Here is a 16,794-nt window from a genome sequence, read left to right as displayed (position 1 = left end):
ATCTCCCAGTCAATAGTTTACCAATAAAATCTACCTCAATCAAGGGAAACTGATTGTTTTAAAGACAATTTCCTGTTGTGACACTGAGTGTGAGGAACACTATGGGCTGCCAGGAAGTTTGGGAGCTCACTGAATATGACCTAGCAACCTAAGGAGTAAAGATGTGTCCAAGCCCTTGGAGTTTGTGAAAGTTTGGAACTGGAGTCAAACTTTTTGGCTTGGATCCACAGGTACTAATGAACGGCTGTACCCAATAATAAGGATAACTTCCTATATTATTTATTTCTAAGTAGATGTTTCCTTTACAGCTTCTTGCATGCTTCTTCCGCATGCACCTGCACAAATCTTCATCATAGTCAGCCCCTCAGTGCTATTTTCTATCCTGTTCCTCATGCATACTAATATTTAATTTGTCTACACTGAGCAGAAGTTTTTACTAAGCTGTCTGTCCACTATAATCCCTGGTCTTTTTCCTCAGTGGCTACAGGGAATTTAAAATGCAGCATTGTGAATGAGTAGATTATTATCATTCTTCCTAGAGGGGAATTACCTCGATCTTTTCAACAATTAATTTAATCTGCCATTGATCTTGGGTAGGCTCCTCAGAAATTCTTCAAAGTTTTCCTAGTTCTGATTTGCCTAAATACGTTTGTGTTGTCTGAAAAATGTTTCCCCCTCGCTGTTCATCCCCTGTTCCAATAATTAATAAATCTATTAAACAGCATCAATCCTAGAACAGAACCTTGTAGCATCAGCTGTATCATCTTTCACCATGTTAAAAACAGACTGTTTATTCCTACAACTTGGTTTTCTGTCTCTGAGCACAGAAGTTTCCAAACTGTGTTCTGTGGATCATGGTGGAGAGGAGAGGTGGCTGACCACTTAGTGCTCGTTCCCCCTTGTTTCCAACTGCTGAACTGCATTACAATACATTAAATAAATATCTAACATTTTGCTTCCATGTATGCAATTGTTGAAGTTGTCAGAGGTATGTTATATATTTGCAAATGGGAAGAAGTGGTCTGGATGATTGTGACTGCGAGGACAGGTTGCATAGTCATGAAACAATCTCTGCATCAAAATCTGGTTCCCACCATGAAAAAGTTTGAAAAGTTTGTTTAGCCCCTTTCTCATCCATGACAGAATGCTACATGTTACCCCATGACTATTTAGTTTCTTAATAGCCTCTTGAGGGAGACTTTGTCAATGGCTATTTCAAAGTCCAAATAAATTATGTCAACTAATTCTCCTAAAACCACTCTTTTGTTGATATGCTGGTTTTCGACTTTGGCAATGGCTTGAGAAAATATTTTCTTAGATGATATAACAATTGAAAAAACTTTTTACTACAAAAAATCAGACCTAAAAGGTTCTCCAAAATTTGAAACTAAGCCATTGCGCACTCCACCAGACAAAAATAGTTAAAACCTAGGTCCAGCCATAGCTGATTTATTCGTCCAGATCCTGACCCAAATTCCACTGAAGTCAACAGGAGTCTTTCCATTGACTTCAATGCCTATCTATCTTTAGTTTTATACTCCTGCCCATCACCGTAGTATCTGAGCAGTTGGATCAGGGCCCCAGACCTGAGGCTGATGGTGTTTAAATAGATGTGGTGTTTTATTTTATTCTTTCTTTATTGATCCTTAATCTGCATGTCCTAGACATGTTTCCAGATCAGAATTTTCCTCATCGGAGATTTGAGGGTTGTTATATATCCTAATATATGAGAATCTGTGTATGAATCTTTTAAGCTTCATGTTGCAAGATCTAGTGCTATTGGAATTCCTTCTTCAACAGTTCTGTGCTTTGTATGTCACACCTGATCCACTGTATTAATGCTCTCAAACACTCACAGAAAATAAATATTAAAACATTGGCTGTACTTATACATCTCTCAGACATTTTCCCCCGATGCTGCAACATTTATGATTTTCTTAGTGAGCACTTTGGTTTTATTGCCCTTCTTTTATCTTCCAGAGTGGTAAATTAATTTACTGAGCTTAGAGTACACTGAGTATGTTTCTTCAGGACTCTCCAGGTGCTCAGTTCCACTTCACTATTCCAGTTGATTCTTTACAATGGCACAGTTGTTTTCTTAAAGTTTGTCTTGTTCAAGATCAGAGGCTCTCCCTCATAGAAACCCAAATATGTTAAGCCTCATTCTTAGTAGATTTTGAAAAGTGTCCCTTACATTTTCAACTACAGTCCCGGTGCTTTAAAATTCTTCCATCTTGAAGGGGATTTCTTGTTCCTCGAGGTGAATGTCACTGAATAACATTGAGTTCTACATTACTACATCTGTGCTTCCTTCTCCTATATGTTGTGTCAGGAATCTACCCGGTACCCCACACAGTGCTGTCCTTCTACTGCTTCCTCTGATTTTTATCCTTGTGTACGTTCAAGAAGATAAAATCCCAGAATCGCTTGCATTTTGCTTAGGAATTAATTATTTTAAGCTTCATTTTCCAACCCTCTTTATCATTAATTACTTTAAATATTTGAAAGAAAATGTAATGCTGGATAGTCCTGGAGACTGATGTCCTCTGCATAGCCACAGCAAAGATGCAGCATCAAGAAGTAGCCTAATGTCAGTTTCCTACGCTACCTTGCCAAAGTGTTTCTGTCATTTAATCTTCCCACTGAGACTGCCATCTAGTTCCAATTCTGTTAGTGGCTTTTGTAATGTGGAGGCCTGTCCACTGGGAAGTCGACTGAGATTACAGCAGTCACAGAACAGCCATCAAACGATAACAACTTTCACTCCTTGTTAGCCAAGGTTGGATTTGAACAGGCAACCTAGAAATAATAGTCTATTCTACGTAAGTTCTTGTATTGACCAAATCACTGCGGTATCTGAACACTTTCTAATAGTGCATTAAGCAATATGGCTAACATCTGTCACCTATACAAGACTCTATCTCAGTACTAATCCCCTAAAATATCTAAGAAGTCTTTGATAAAGCACATCTTATTGTATGCATGCTGTTATTTGAAACTGTTAAATACATAGCTGTTTGAAGTTTCTGTAGGATTTTTCCCCTCACTGTATTACAAATATAATACATATGTATATAATACAAAAACCAGAAACAAATAAACAAATTCTGTAAAGAAGGCTTTTTTTCTTTCTCAAGAAATTATATAATGTAAAGCATTTTGTTTGTATGTCATGCTCTTAGAACTAATTTATGCATCATGCACACAGATTAGTAGTTCTGAATCCTACCTGATGTGTTTTCTGTGAAGCCCTTTAGAAGAAGGTATCCAAGAAATTCAAGGCAGAAAGGAACCCCAAAGTTTCTCTGAGGCAGTGCAAGCAGCTATTGCTGTTCTTCATTTCAAAATTTCCCTATATACTGGTGGAAGATGTAGTTATATGGGGAGCTTTAATAACTAACTTCCATTAACTTTTACAAGAATATGAAGATTTCACTGTAGCCTTGACCATTGAGCCTGTCCTCAAGCAGGATGATAAGAGTGGTTTCGTTAAGTTCTCTGTGAGATTGTGTAATGATGTTTGGGGAATTGCTTTTAGTGGTTTGCAGAGGTTAATATAGACGAATACATGTGAATAAAAACCCAGAGAAATTGCTTGTTGCAATCTTGTGCTCTTGTCCTGCCACATCTCCTTAACAGAGACAAGCCAGGTCAGTACTTGGATGGGAGATCTCCAGGAAACTTCTGAGGCCTGGTCTACTCCTGAACCATATGTTTTAGGCTGTTCCGGGGTATGTGAAAAATTCATCCCCCCGAGAAACAAAGTTACGTTGACCTAAGTCCTGGTATAGACACTGCTAGGTCAACAGAAGAATTCTTTTCAGAGTAGCAGCCGTGTTAGTCTGTATTCGCAAAAAGAAAAGGAGTACTTGTGGTACCTTAAAGACTAATCAATTTATTTGAGCATGAGCTTCCGTGAGCTACTGCTCACTTCATCGGATTTGAGCTGCATGTCCCGGCACAGGTTGGGGACCCCATTCTACACAGTGAGTGAATCACACAAACAGTAACATTGTTCTTTGGAGTAAAAAAAACAGCATAAGCTTTCGTGAGCTACAGCTCACTTCATCGGATGTGAGCTTCATGGTTCCGGCACAGTTTGGAGACCCCATTCTCTCAAAGCCAGCGATTACTTCAGGAACATCTTTGATGCCCGCCACTTTGGGGTAAACCACACACCTAATTGCCTCAGAAGCCTCCACCATCACTCAAGAGCCATTTATTCAAGGGCTCTTGCTGCCACGTAAAGAAAGCATGCCAAGCACAATCTATGCCCCGTGCAGTTTTGTTGGTTCACAGTAAGGAGGAAGTGGTAATTTCCAGTAACTAACTAGTACTGAGAGCCATCCCAGTCCCGGTCATTTTTAATTCAGATTTCTTTTATTGTAAGCTGGCATTTCAAGTCATTTTATGACATGCTGAGGGTTGTAAAGTTTAGTAAGGCAGCAATTTTGGGCTGATGATTAAAATGTATATATTTACATGATACCACCAGTGCCTCAAAAGCAACGTGCAGCACTTTGTCTTTCATAATGCAGAGTTTTGTAATCCTTCACTGCCAGTATTACAAATGATGCCTGGTTATTCTGAGTACAAACCGCAGAATGTTTAATAAAAGATTTCAATGATTTTACTTTTTTAAAATTGACCAATTTTTTCTTAAAATGTGAAGTTTCTTCACTTTCATTGGAAGCTTGCTTCTTGCCAACTTCACAGTGTGAGTTTCTCAGCAATAAAAGACCTGTAACAATGGTCAAAAAATTGACTAGAATTGTTGAGTCATGGCATCATTTTAACCATGTGTGTACTCAGAGTCTAGATACAGCAACATGCACCATCTGCACTACGACAGGCGCTAGTGGCATGTGAAATCACCATGAATTGAGAATCATGGCAGTGCGTGGAAGCCAAATTATAAAGTACCCCAGGTCTGGTTTTGATGGTCCCTGGGGAATCAGGGAGGGCAAAACACTGGAGCTTGGCTTGCTCTGTGCTTTGGTACAGAACCGGTCACTCTAATGCTGTATGCAAACTCATAGACTTGGAGGCTGAAGGGACCATCACAGCCATCTAGTCTGACCTCCTGCACATCGCAGGCCACAGAACCTCACCCACCCACTCTTACAATAGGCCAATAACCTCTGGCTGAGTTACTGGAGTTCTCAAATCGTGATGTAAAGACTTCAAGTTACAGAGACTCCACCATTTACTCTAGTTCAAACCAGCAAGTGATTCATGCCCCACATTGCAGAGGAATGCGGAAACCCCCAAGGTCTCTGCCAATCTGACCAGGGTGAAAAGTCCTTCCCGACCCCAAATATGGTGATCAGTTAGACCCTGAGTATGTGGGCAAGACTCACCAGCCAGACACCTGGGAAAGAATTCTCTGTAGTAGCTCAGAGCCCTCCCCATCTAGTGTCTCATTGCCAGCTGTTAGGGATATTTGCTAAAAGCAGTAGCGGATGGGCCATATGCCATTGTAGGCAACCTCATCATCCCCTTCCCTCTATAAACTTATCAAGCTCAGTCTTGAAATAAGTTTGGTTTTTTGCCCCCACTGCTCCCCTTGGAAGGCTGGTCCAGAACATCACTCCTTTGATGGTTAGAAACCTTCATCTAATTTCAAGCCTAAACTTGTTGATGGTCAGTTTATATCGATTTGTTCTTGTACCAACACTGGCCCTTAACTCCTCTCCCTCCCTTGGTGTTTATCCCTTTGATGTATTCATAGACAACAGTCAGATCTCTCCTCAGCCTTAGTTTTGTTAGGCTAAACGAGCTAAGCTCCTTAAGTCTCCTCTCATAAAGCAGGTTCTCCACTCCACTGATCATTCCAATAGCCCCTCCCTGAATCTGTTCCCGTTTGAATTTGTCTTTCTTAAACATGGGAGACTAGAACTGCTCAGACTATTCCAGATATGCTATCACCAGTGCCTTGTACAATGGTAATAACACTTCCTCTCCACGCCATTTTAACACAGGCTAAGTCCTGGGAGGAATAAATCGCTCCAATACAGAAAAAAAAATAGGTCTGGATTTGCCTTACCTCTGGAAATGGTTGGAAGACAGGGCTCTGGGGTGTAAAACTTCACAGAATTCCCCCGGCAGAGCTTTCCTTGTATTGGTTCACCTAAGGGGCAGGGTTTGTACCCTTGAGGAATAGCCAGTGGCTTTGGTCCCAACACCCACAGATAGCCCAGAATCTAGGCAGACTCTGTGGGATCTGCAAGAGGCTAGGGCTATTCACCCTTGGGCCCTGTATTCCAGCACCTGTTGCAGCATCCCTCTGGTTCCTTCGTGGCACTGCTCTGTTCAAGTCATACTGTTAGGGAAACTCCTCCAACAGCTGCTCCAAGGATATCCCTTTAATGGTGGGTTTGTCTAGCGTGGAGTGGGGCTGTGGGAGAGATAATGCACTCTGAGATATATGCAGGGCTGGAGGAAGATGCTGCACAACCTCCAGCAAAGGCTCTGACCTATCACATCACACATACTTGGATATAGCAGCGTGCTCATATTGTGTAGAAAATATGAATGTCTTCAATTGTTAGCAGGAATATTTCCATTGCGTTCCTGGAGCTGGCTGCTTTCAGTCAATCATTTTTGTTGCCATTGTGTTTTTGTTGATAATTCTATTTACATTTCTCCATGAATGTGGACCCAGCACTGTGGCTTCTGATCACTCTCCTGGAAGAACAAAGAAAAACCATCATCTCTCACACATCTCACATGTACAATAAAGCCAAAGCAAAAAAAAGAAGACTTCAGCAGTATGAGGATGTGCTGGGTTCAGCAGGCGTAGTTACCAGCTGAGGGCCTGCAGATAGATAGTGTGAGAGATGGTGGGCAGAGACACTTGCTGCAATCAGCCTCTTTGGGGGAGGGACCGAGAGAGGTTATCAGAGCCCCTACAGGCTATATGGCCAAGGTGACTATGGAATGCACATGTAACACCAACAAATCCCAGTTGTTGGTGGGCGCGACTGGCCCTGGGACCTCTGGAGCTTAGTGCATGAGCCTCTACTGCAGGGGTGGGCAAACTACGGCCTGCAGGCTGGATCTGACCCCTCGGGGCTTTGGATCTGGCCTGCAGGAGTGCCACCCCCATGCCAGTGTGGGCCCCGCACCACCAGCACCATGTCCCTGTGGCCCCGGGGTGGGAGGGCAGAGGGCTCTGCGTGCTGCCCTCACCTATGTGTTCCACACCCGAAGCTCCCATTGGCCACGGTTCCCCATTTCCGGCCAATGGGAGCTGTGGGGGACAGTGCCTGCAGGCAAGGGCAGCGCATGGAGCCCTCTGCCCCCACCCCAGGGGTTGCAGGGACGTGGTGCCGGCCACTTCTGGGAGTGGCACAGGGTCAGGGCAGGCAGGGAGCCTGCCTTAGCCCTGCAGCGCCGTTGCCACCCCAGAGCTGGTCCAGGTAAGTGATGCCGGGCCGGACCGCACACCCCAAACACCTCCTGCACCCCACACCCCAACCCCCTGCCCGGAGCCCCCTGCTGCACCCCACATCCCTCCTGCACCCCAACCCCCTGTCCTGATCCCCCTCCTGCACCCCAACCCCCTGCCCTGAGTGCCCTTCTGCACCCCGCACCCCTGCTGCACCCAACCCCCTGCCCTGAGCCCCTTCATACTCCCCTCACCCTTTCTCTGCCCCAACCCTTTGCCCTGAGCCCCTTCCTGCCCACCGCATCCCCTCCCACACCCTGCACTCTCTCCTGCACTCCAACCCCCTGCCCCAGCCCTACATTCATGGCCCTGCATGCAATTTCCCCACCCAGATATGGCCCTCGGACCAAAAAGTTTGCCCACCCCGCTCTACTGCATGAGCTAAAAGCCATATGCTTGCTAGCTAAGGCTGTAGAGCAGACTCATAATCTCTCTCTAAGTGGTCTCGGTCCCACTAGATGGGACAGAGCACCACCCCCAGGAGGTTGTAGGTTACACACAGATTTGCATTTTCCCCTCAGCAGCTTCTTTCATCAGCAGGGCTTCTGTATTACCCCAAAGCTGCTCCCACCTGACTGAAACCCCCAGAGACGGTGATAGTGGTGTCACTGCAGGTCCTCCCTCAGTGTGACTAACCCTTCTAGAACAGGGGAAAGGATGGCAGAAAAAGGTGTAATTTACTCTTTTTTGAACCTGACCCTTGCTATCTATACTAACATCTTTGTTAGCTATTTGTAACAGGCACCTGGAACTTGGGCCTAGCACACTCCTGTTACTTGGCTCTGCCCCATCCACTTTGGGCCATGCCAGGTTCCTTGCAGCACCACTGAGGAAGGGAATCACAAGCCCTTTTGCCCTTGACTGAATTCTCACACCATTACCTAATTCCTGTTTGCACCTCTCTTGTGGTTAGCTTCCTTTCTCTCTGAGGCTTCCAACAATTTAAGTCACTATGTGCCAGGCTTTTAAAGGTATATAGGCACCTAAAGATACAGACAGGCACCAAGTGGGATTTTCAAAAGTCGTTAGGTGCCTAATTCCCACTGAAATAAATGGGAGTTGGGTTTCCTGGGCGTTTTTGAAAATCCCACAAGGCATCGATCTGTATCTTTAGGTGCCTAAATACCTTTAAAAATCTGGCCCTCGGTCTAATTTCATGTATGTTAAATAAAAGCAACGTTTATTTGGCATAAGCTAGAAGATAAAGAGGATACCACAAAACAAGCAATAATTGTAAATAGTCAGAACTAGACAGATGAAACGCAGCTGGCTGTGGAGCTGCAGAAGGGAGTGTGGTAAGCAACTTCCCCAAAGCAGATGCAAATTCTGTTTATTTGCTTAGCATGCTCTGAGCAGCTCCTTATTGACCCTGTCTTTACAGGCAAACTGACGCAATCAGGTACACTGAGGTTGCTCATTAAAATATCTTTAAAGCTACTACAAAAATACCATACAGTAAATATATAACAGACTCACGTGTACCTTGTCTGAGTACAGACCTGCCATCATGCTCCTAATAATCACACTTCCATGTGCCCATGGGCTACCTGTGGTGCACTATCCACAAACAGTAGGGCTACATAATACTGCATATCTACAGCTACTTTAGCCCATGTTGTTCCTTAAGCCAAGTGAATTATATCAAAGATGGCCCTTAACCTTTACATTCTATGAACATATTTCCCAATATTTCACTCGGACTCTTATGAGCTCTTGGCTTTCTATCAGTCTCTGCTCATTTTGCAGAATGTGCAAAATGAAACCAGCTGTTTTTTTACTCCAAAGAACAATGTTATTGTTTGTGTGGTTCACCCACTGTGTAGAATGGGTTCACCCAGCTAAGCTCTCAATGAAACCAGATTGTAAGCTCTTCTCTAGCATGCCCAGTGACCTTCGATCCCTAGTTTGGGTTACACCTACTGAATCTACTGTCCTTCGGAATAGTCGCAGGTGTAAGCCACTTACTCTCAAACTGTGCAATTTATGGGCAAAAGACATATTAGACAAGGCGTATAGCTTTAAGGTACAATTTTATTTTGAAAAGCAACTATATAAAAATGGCCCTTCCTTATTCAACAGATCAGTTTCCAGCATCGTAACTATTCACTTTGGTGACTAAAGTAAGGCCTGGTCTACCCTACAGAGCTAGGTCCATGTAAGTTGCCAGGTGTCTACCTACGTGTGCATGTTTCTTCACTCAAATACGTGTCTGGTTGAGGTCAATGCCCAGTTACAACAATGCAATAAAACCACCTCCCCAAACAGTGTACGATCTTGGTTGACCTATTGAGGTTGACGCAATGCCAGGGTAGACACTGCATGACTTATGTCAACACTAATAGTCCTCCAGCAGCTGTCCCACAATGGCTCATTCCCTGCAATAGTGACCCTGAGCCCATTTTTAGCTACACTGCTGAGGGGTCATGGAGACCAGAAGCCACCCCTACCCTTTAACCACCCCCGCCCCCACATGTGTTTTTGAAATGCCTTTTCCTGATTGCCCAGCTTGGCAAGCACACCTGGAAGCTCACTCTTGTGTGCAGCTGTCCAACCGATCATGCAGGCTTCACTCAGTAGACAACTTCCTGCCTGGAGTAGACAGGAGCGATTGGCTCTCCGGAACCTGTGGAGGGAGAAGCTATGCAAGCACAGCTATGGATCAGCCATAGACACTAGACATCTAGAAGTAGATTGCACAGGGGATTCAGGCAAAGGGGTACAACAGGGATCAGCAGCAGTGCTGTGTGAAAATAAAGGAACTTCCCAGGGATACCATAAGGCCAGGGAGGCCAGCAACAGATCTGGGCTGAGCTGCAGACCTGCCACTTTTACAAAGAGCTGCATGAAGCCCCCCGATCCCTCCGCCCTGCAGATTCTTTGGACTAGCCAAGGCACAGATCCCTGCTGTGAACAGCGAGGAGGCTGAGGAAGCCAGGGGAACAAGGGATAAACTGGATTCTCCAGAATCACTATTGGCATTTCAACATCACCAATGGTAATCCACTGGTCAGGAATGAACGTCAGCTTTCTGAACAATCCTGTGTTCTTAAAGATGCAAGAATCATGTACCTTCGCTGAGCAGCCCACACTGATAACAGTGAAGCAACCCTGGTGTGGGATGGTGCCAAAATAGGGATATGTGTGCTGCTTATTGCCCCACCACAGTTTGGGAAGCACATCACTGCAAATCCATCCACTATATCCTGCACATTGCTGAGCATCATACTCCTGCGTAGCAAGAGATGATTAATGGCCCTACACACTTGCATGATAACTGCCCCCACTATGGATTTTCCAACTCTGAAATGATTTCCCAATGACTGGTAGCAATGCAGTGTTGCAACTTTCCAAAGTGCGATCACCACTTGCTTCTCCTCTGTCAGTGCAGGTCTCATTTTGGTGTTCCTGCGCTGGAGTGCTGGGGTGGGCTTGGTACACAGACCCAGGAATGTGGCCTTTCACATCCAGAAGTTCTGAAGCCATGGCTCATTGTCCCAAACCTGTATTATTATGTGATCCCACCAGCCAGTGCTCATATCTTGGGCCCCAAAGCAGTACTCCACCATTTGCAGCTGCTTCATGAAAGCCACCAACAAGTTTGAATTGTTTTTTGCTACATACCTTAACAAAGGGTCCTCCAAGAAACCCTCATGTCCCGCACTGTTGTGGTTCTTCCTGCAACTCTGCATATCCTGGAGACTTGTGCATCCTGCATTTGCATCATTCATGAGAATAGTGCAGAGCTGTGTGGGCTCCATGCTTCTCTCAGAGAGGGCAGATACCAAAAAGTCCTGTGTAGGTTTGTGGGATTTTTAAAAAATGACATGAAAATTATGGGATGGGGTGACATTACGGGATGGAGAAAGTTGCATCCTGGGAACTTGACCCCTAGCTCCCATAGACCCCTGGGTGAGTCATTTCTATCCCCCAACATGTGGGAAATTTCCCAAAAGCCACTGCACCAGATGGTGGCACGTGGCCTATTGGGATACCTGCTTGCAGTGCACCACACTTTGCATCAGCATAAACACTCCTGGTAAGTACATGCAGCATCAATGCAAGAAGCCTAGTATGTATGTGCCTGAGCAATACAAATTTCAGAGGCTGTATGCCAATGTAACCTTCATGGACCAAAGTTTATCGTGTAGACGTGGCCGAAGTATTATTACCTTTACCCCTAGCACTGCAGAGCCAACGCATCTAAGAAGGAGATGGATTCTATGCTTTCTTGTGCATAATCAGCAGATTATTTACTAAGTGCTAAAGACAGGACAAATCAATTGCAAATGTCCCTTATCTTTATAGTGACCCAAACCAAACTCTGGATCTAAACACCCTCCATCCCCAAACTTTGGAGTGTTTGAAATCAGCTATGGATTTGCAGATTTGACCTGGATTCATCTCTACTAATAGCCAGCTCTTGTACACATCACACAGGATTTGCATACACCACACAGTATTGGGATAGTGAGTATTTCATCTTTTGATCTCTGTTTCCAATAATATTTATGTTGTTTGCTAGTAGCTAAACCTTCCCATCTTAAACATTTTTGCAGCTGTGGTGAAATGAGCTCCCAGTCTTGCAGAAATCCACTTCACAGAAACCACCAGTATATTTTTATCAGGATTTCTCTGTGGCTGATAATCTCTCACTTCTCACAAGCTCCAGTTTCACTTAAAAACATATTTTTAATAAAATTGTAAAGAAAGATCATCACGTTGTTTGGATTTTTTATTAAGATACTTAGGTAACAGTAAATTTGTACTCAAAGGTGTACATTTAAATTTATATTATATTTGGCACTGTTTAAAGCCAGAAACACTAACTAGGGTTTCTCTACATTTCAGTAACTACTGGCAGAAATTCCTTGAGTGTTTATATTGATTTTATTGTTATTTGTTATCTTACTTAAAGGTGAAATAGAAATAATGCAGAATATTCTGCCTGTGACACGAACCATTTCAGTGGTTAATATTTTTGCATAATACTGAATTTCATTGTAACAGTCAGATATCAATCTAAGACCAGTTTCTCAAGAAACTACCAGAAAAAAACAGGTGAGAACCTGTATTGTATTGTTTTATCTTTCTGATAAAATGTCTTTCACCATAGATGTGAATAGAATAAGATAAGGGAAAAGCCCAAGGGCTGAGTGATTAACAGAAGTTAATATGCTTGTCTTGATCATTAGAAATGCACAGAATTAGAGACATCTCGTGATGTCTGAAAAATTCTACTGTATACTGATGTAGTCACTCAGCCATTCATTTTGTCTGATTGTTTTCAGAATAATATAGAAAATTTTATCATACCCTTATATAAATCAGTAGTACAACTTCACTAGAGTTGTAATCAGTTCTGATCACCCCCAATTAATAAAGACAGCAGAAATAAAAAAGTTCCAGTTCAGAGCTATGAAAATGACTAGAGATGTGGATTCAGAGTAACAGCCGTGTTAGTCTGTATTCGCAAAAAGAAAAGGAGTACTTGTGGCACCTTAGAGACTAACCAATTTAGAACCTGGATTTGTGCAGGAAATGGCCTAACTTCATTATCATGCACATTGTGTAAAGAGTTGTCACTTTGGATGGGCTATCACCAGCAGGAGAGTGAATTTGTGGGGGGGGGGTGGAGGGTGAGAAAACCTGGATTTGTGCTGGAAATGGCCTAACCTGAAGATTACTTTAGATAAGCTATTACCAGCAGGACAGTGGGGTGGGAGGAGGTATTGTTTCATATTCTCTGTGTATATATAAAGTCTGCTGCAGTTTCCATGGTATGCATCTGATGAAGTGAGCTGTAGCTCACGAAAGCTCATGCTCAAATAAATTGGTTAGTCTCTAAGGTGCCACAAGTACTCCTTTTCTTTTAGAGATGTGGAAACGCTTCCATTGGAGGACAGATAGAAATGCTTAGAACTGGTTTAGGAGATCAATAAGGGACTATGAGAGAAAGACATAATGAATGGTATAAGGCAGTTCATTTCATTGGTCCTATGTATCCTTTCGTGTAATAAAAGAGAAAAGTGACATCCAAAGAAATTAAAAAGTAACTGTTAGGATATAGATATTCAGGCCTGTCTGCAAAGGCCTATACTTTAAGAATTTAGGTGTATTCTTATCACTTGGCTAGTTAGAGGTATAAAAGAAAGAATCAAAATCACTGTCTGCCAGTGTAAGGTCCTTCTCTTACTGTGACAGTCGGAGGCCCTGTTCTTAGGCTAAGGCCTTTGGCTAAGCAACAGAGGTAGCCATAAGCTGGGAAGCAACCGGTCACATCCTCACATTCCAAACTAGTCACATTGAAAGAAGGTGCTATTGGGTTGTTAGGAATACAATCCTGTCCTGATAGTTCCTATCACCTCCAGAGAAACGGAAGTGCCTAGAAGATGTAAAAGGAAATTGAGGTTGATAGTTTTCTGTCTGGTAAGAACTCACTTATCAATAGACACAGCTGGGAAACTCTTATGTCTTTATAGATGTAGTTGTGAAATCCTCACTTCTGTATTGTTTTGTCATTATAGTTCCCACTTTGCTATTGTTTATTGGCATGGTCTCTGCCTGGTTCTGTGATTGTTTCTGCCTGCTGTATAATTAATTTTGCTGGGTGTAAACTAATTAAGGTGGTGGGATATAATTGGTTAGCTAATCATGTTACAATATGTTAGGATTAAGAAAAGGAGTACTTGTGGCACCTTAGAGACTAACCAATTTATTTGAGCATGAGCTTTCGTGAGCTACAGCTCACTTCATCGGATGCATACCGTGGAAACTGCAGCAGACTTTATATATACACAGAGAATATGAAACAATACCTCCTCCCACCCCACTGTCCTGCTGGTAATAGCTTATCTAAAGTGATCATCAGGTTAGGCCATTTCCAGCACAAATCCAGGTTTTCTCACCCTCCACCCCCCCACACAAATTCACTCTCCTGCTGGTGATAGCCCATCCAAAGTGACAACTCTTTACACAATGTGCATGATAATCAAGTTGGGCCATTTCCTGCACAAATCCAGGTTCTCTCACTCCCTCACCCCCCTCCAAAAACCCACCCCCATACACACACAAACTCACTCTCCTGCTGGTAATAGCTCATCCAAACTGACCACTCTCCAAGTTTAAATCCAAGTTAAACCAGAACATCTGGGGGGGGGGTAGGAAAAAACAAGAGGAAATAGGCTACCTTGCATAATGACTTAGCCACTCCCAGTCTCTATTTAAGCCTAAATTAATAGTATCCAATTTGCAAATGAATTCCAATTCAGCAGTTTCTCGCTGGAGTCTGGATTTGAAGTTTTTTTGTTTTAAGATAGCGACCTTCATGTCTGTGATTGCGTGACCAGAGAGATTGAAGTGTTCTCCGACTGGTTTATGAATGTTATAATTCTTGACATCTGATTTGTGTCCATTTATTCTTTTACGTAGAGACTGTCCAGTTTGACCAATGTACATGGCAGAGGGGCATTGCTGGCACATGATGGCATATATCACATTGGTGGATGTGCAGGTGAACGAGCCTCTGATAGTGTGGCTGATGTTATTAGGCCCTGTGATGGTGTCCCCTGAATAGATATGTGGGCACAATTGGCAACGGGCTTTGTTGCAAGGATAAGTTCCTGGGTTAGTGGTTCTGTTGTGTGGTATGTGGTTGTTGGTGAGTATTTGCTTCAGGTTGCGGGCCTGTCTGTAGGCAAGGACTGGCCTGTCTCCCAAGATTTGTGAGAGTGTTGGGTCATCCTTTAGGATAGGTTGTAGATCCTTAATAATGCGTTGGAGGGGTTTTAGTTGGGGGCTGAAGGTGACGGCTAGTGGTGTTCTGTTATTTTCTTTGTTAGGCCTGTCCTGTAGTAGGTAACTTCTGGGAACTCTTCTGGCTCTATCAATCTGTTTCTTTACTTCTGCAGGTGGGTATTGTAGTTGTAAGAAAGCTTGACAGAGATCTTGTAGGTGTTTGTCTCTGTCTGAGGGGTTGGAGCAAATGCGGTTGTATCGCAGAGCTTGGCTGTAGACGATGGATCGTGTGGTGTGGTCAGGGTGAAAGCTGGAGGCATGTAGGTAGGAATAGTGGTCAGTAGGTTTCCGGTATAGGGTGGTGTTTATGTGACCATTGTTTATTAGCACTGTAGTGTCCAAGAAGTGGATCTCTTGTGTGGACTGGACCAGGCTGAGGTTGGTGGTGGGATGGAAATTGTTGAAATCATGGTGGAATTCCTCAAGGGCTTCTTTTCCATGGGTCCAGATGATGAAGATGTCATCAATATAGCGCAAGTAGAGTAGGGGCTTTAGGGGACGAGAGCTGAGGAAGTGTTGTTCTAAATCAGCCATAAAAATGTTGGCATACAGTGGGGCCATGCGGGTACCCATAGCAGTGCCGCTGATCTGAAGGTATACATTGTCCCCAAATGTGAAATAGTTATGGGTAAGGACAAAGTCACAAAGTCCAGCCACCAGGTTAGCCGTGACATTATCGGGGATAGTGTTCCTGACGGCTTGTAGTCCATCTTTGTGTGGAATGTTGGTGTAGAGGGCTTCTACATCCATAGTGGCCAGGATGGTGTTATCAGGAAGATCACCGATGGATTGAAGTTTCCTCAGGAAGTCAGTGGTGTCTTGAAGGTAGCTGGGAGTGTTAAATTTCAGTAGAATGATTGGTTAAGGTATAGCTAAGAATATTACTATATAAATTAGGGGCAAACAGGAAGTAAGTTGTGATTCGAAAATAAGGAAAAAGGAACTTGTCTTTAAGCTTGCTGGAAGTTCACCCCAATAAACATCGAATTGTTTGCACCTTCGGACTTCGGGTATTGTTGCTCTCTGTTCATGCGAGAAGGACCAGGGAAGTGGGAGAGTGAGGCATAAGCTCTCTAACAGTAACAAATTTAAATTTGATGAAAAGAAATAGGTTTGTTTTTTAACATAAAATTCAGTTCCAAAAGGTATGCAGGCAAAGAACTCAGGAGGATACTAAAATGGATTAGACCGGGGTGGCCAGCCTGCAGCCCTTCAGAGGCTAACATGCGGCTCCTTGTCTAGGCACCGACTCCTCCGGGGCTGGAACTGCAGGCGCCAACTTTCCAAGGTGCCGGGGGGTGCTCACGGCTCAACCCCTGGCTCTGCCCCAGGCCCTGCCCCCACTCCACCCCTTCCCACCCACCCCCCTCAGCCTGCAGTGCCCTCGCTCCTCCCCCTACCCCCCAGAGCCTCCTGCACGCCATGAAACAGCTGATCAGGAGGTGCGGGGAGGCAAGCAGGGGGCGGGGCTGCCGGTGGGTGGGAGGTGCTGAGAGCTGATGGGGGGCTGCTGACGTATCACTGTGGCTCTTTGGCAATGTCCATTGGTA

The sequence above is a fragment of the Eretmochelys imbricata genome, chromosome 1, assembly GCF_965152235.1.
Source record: "Eretmochelys imbricata isolate rEreImb1 chromosome 1, rEreImb1.hap1, whole genome shotgun sequence".
Taxonomy (NCBI): Eukaryota; Metazoa; Chordata; order Testudines; family Cheloniidae; genus Eretmochelys; species Eretmochelys imbricata.
The sequence above is the reverse complement of the archived record's forward strand: the minus strand, read 5'-3'. Positions refer to the sequence as shown.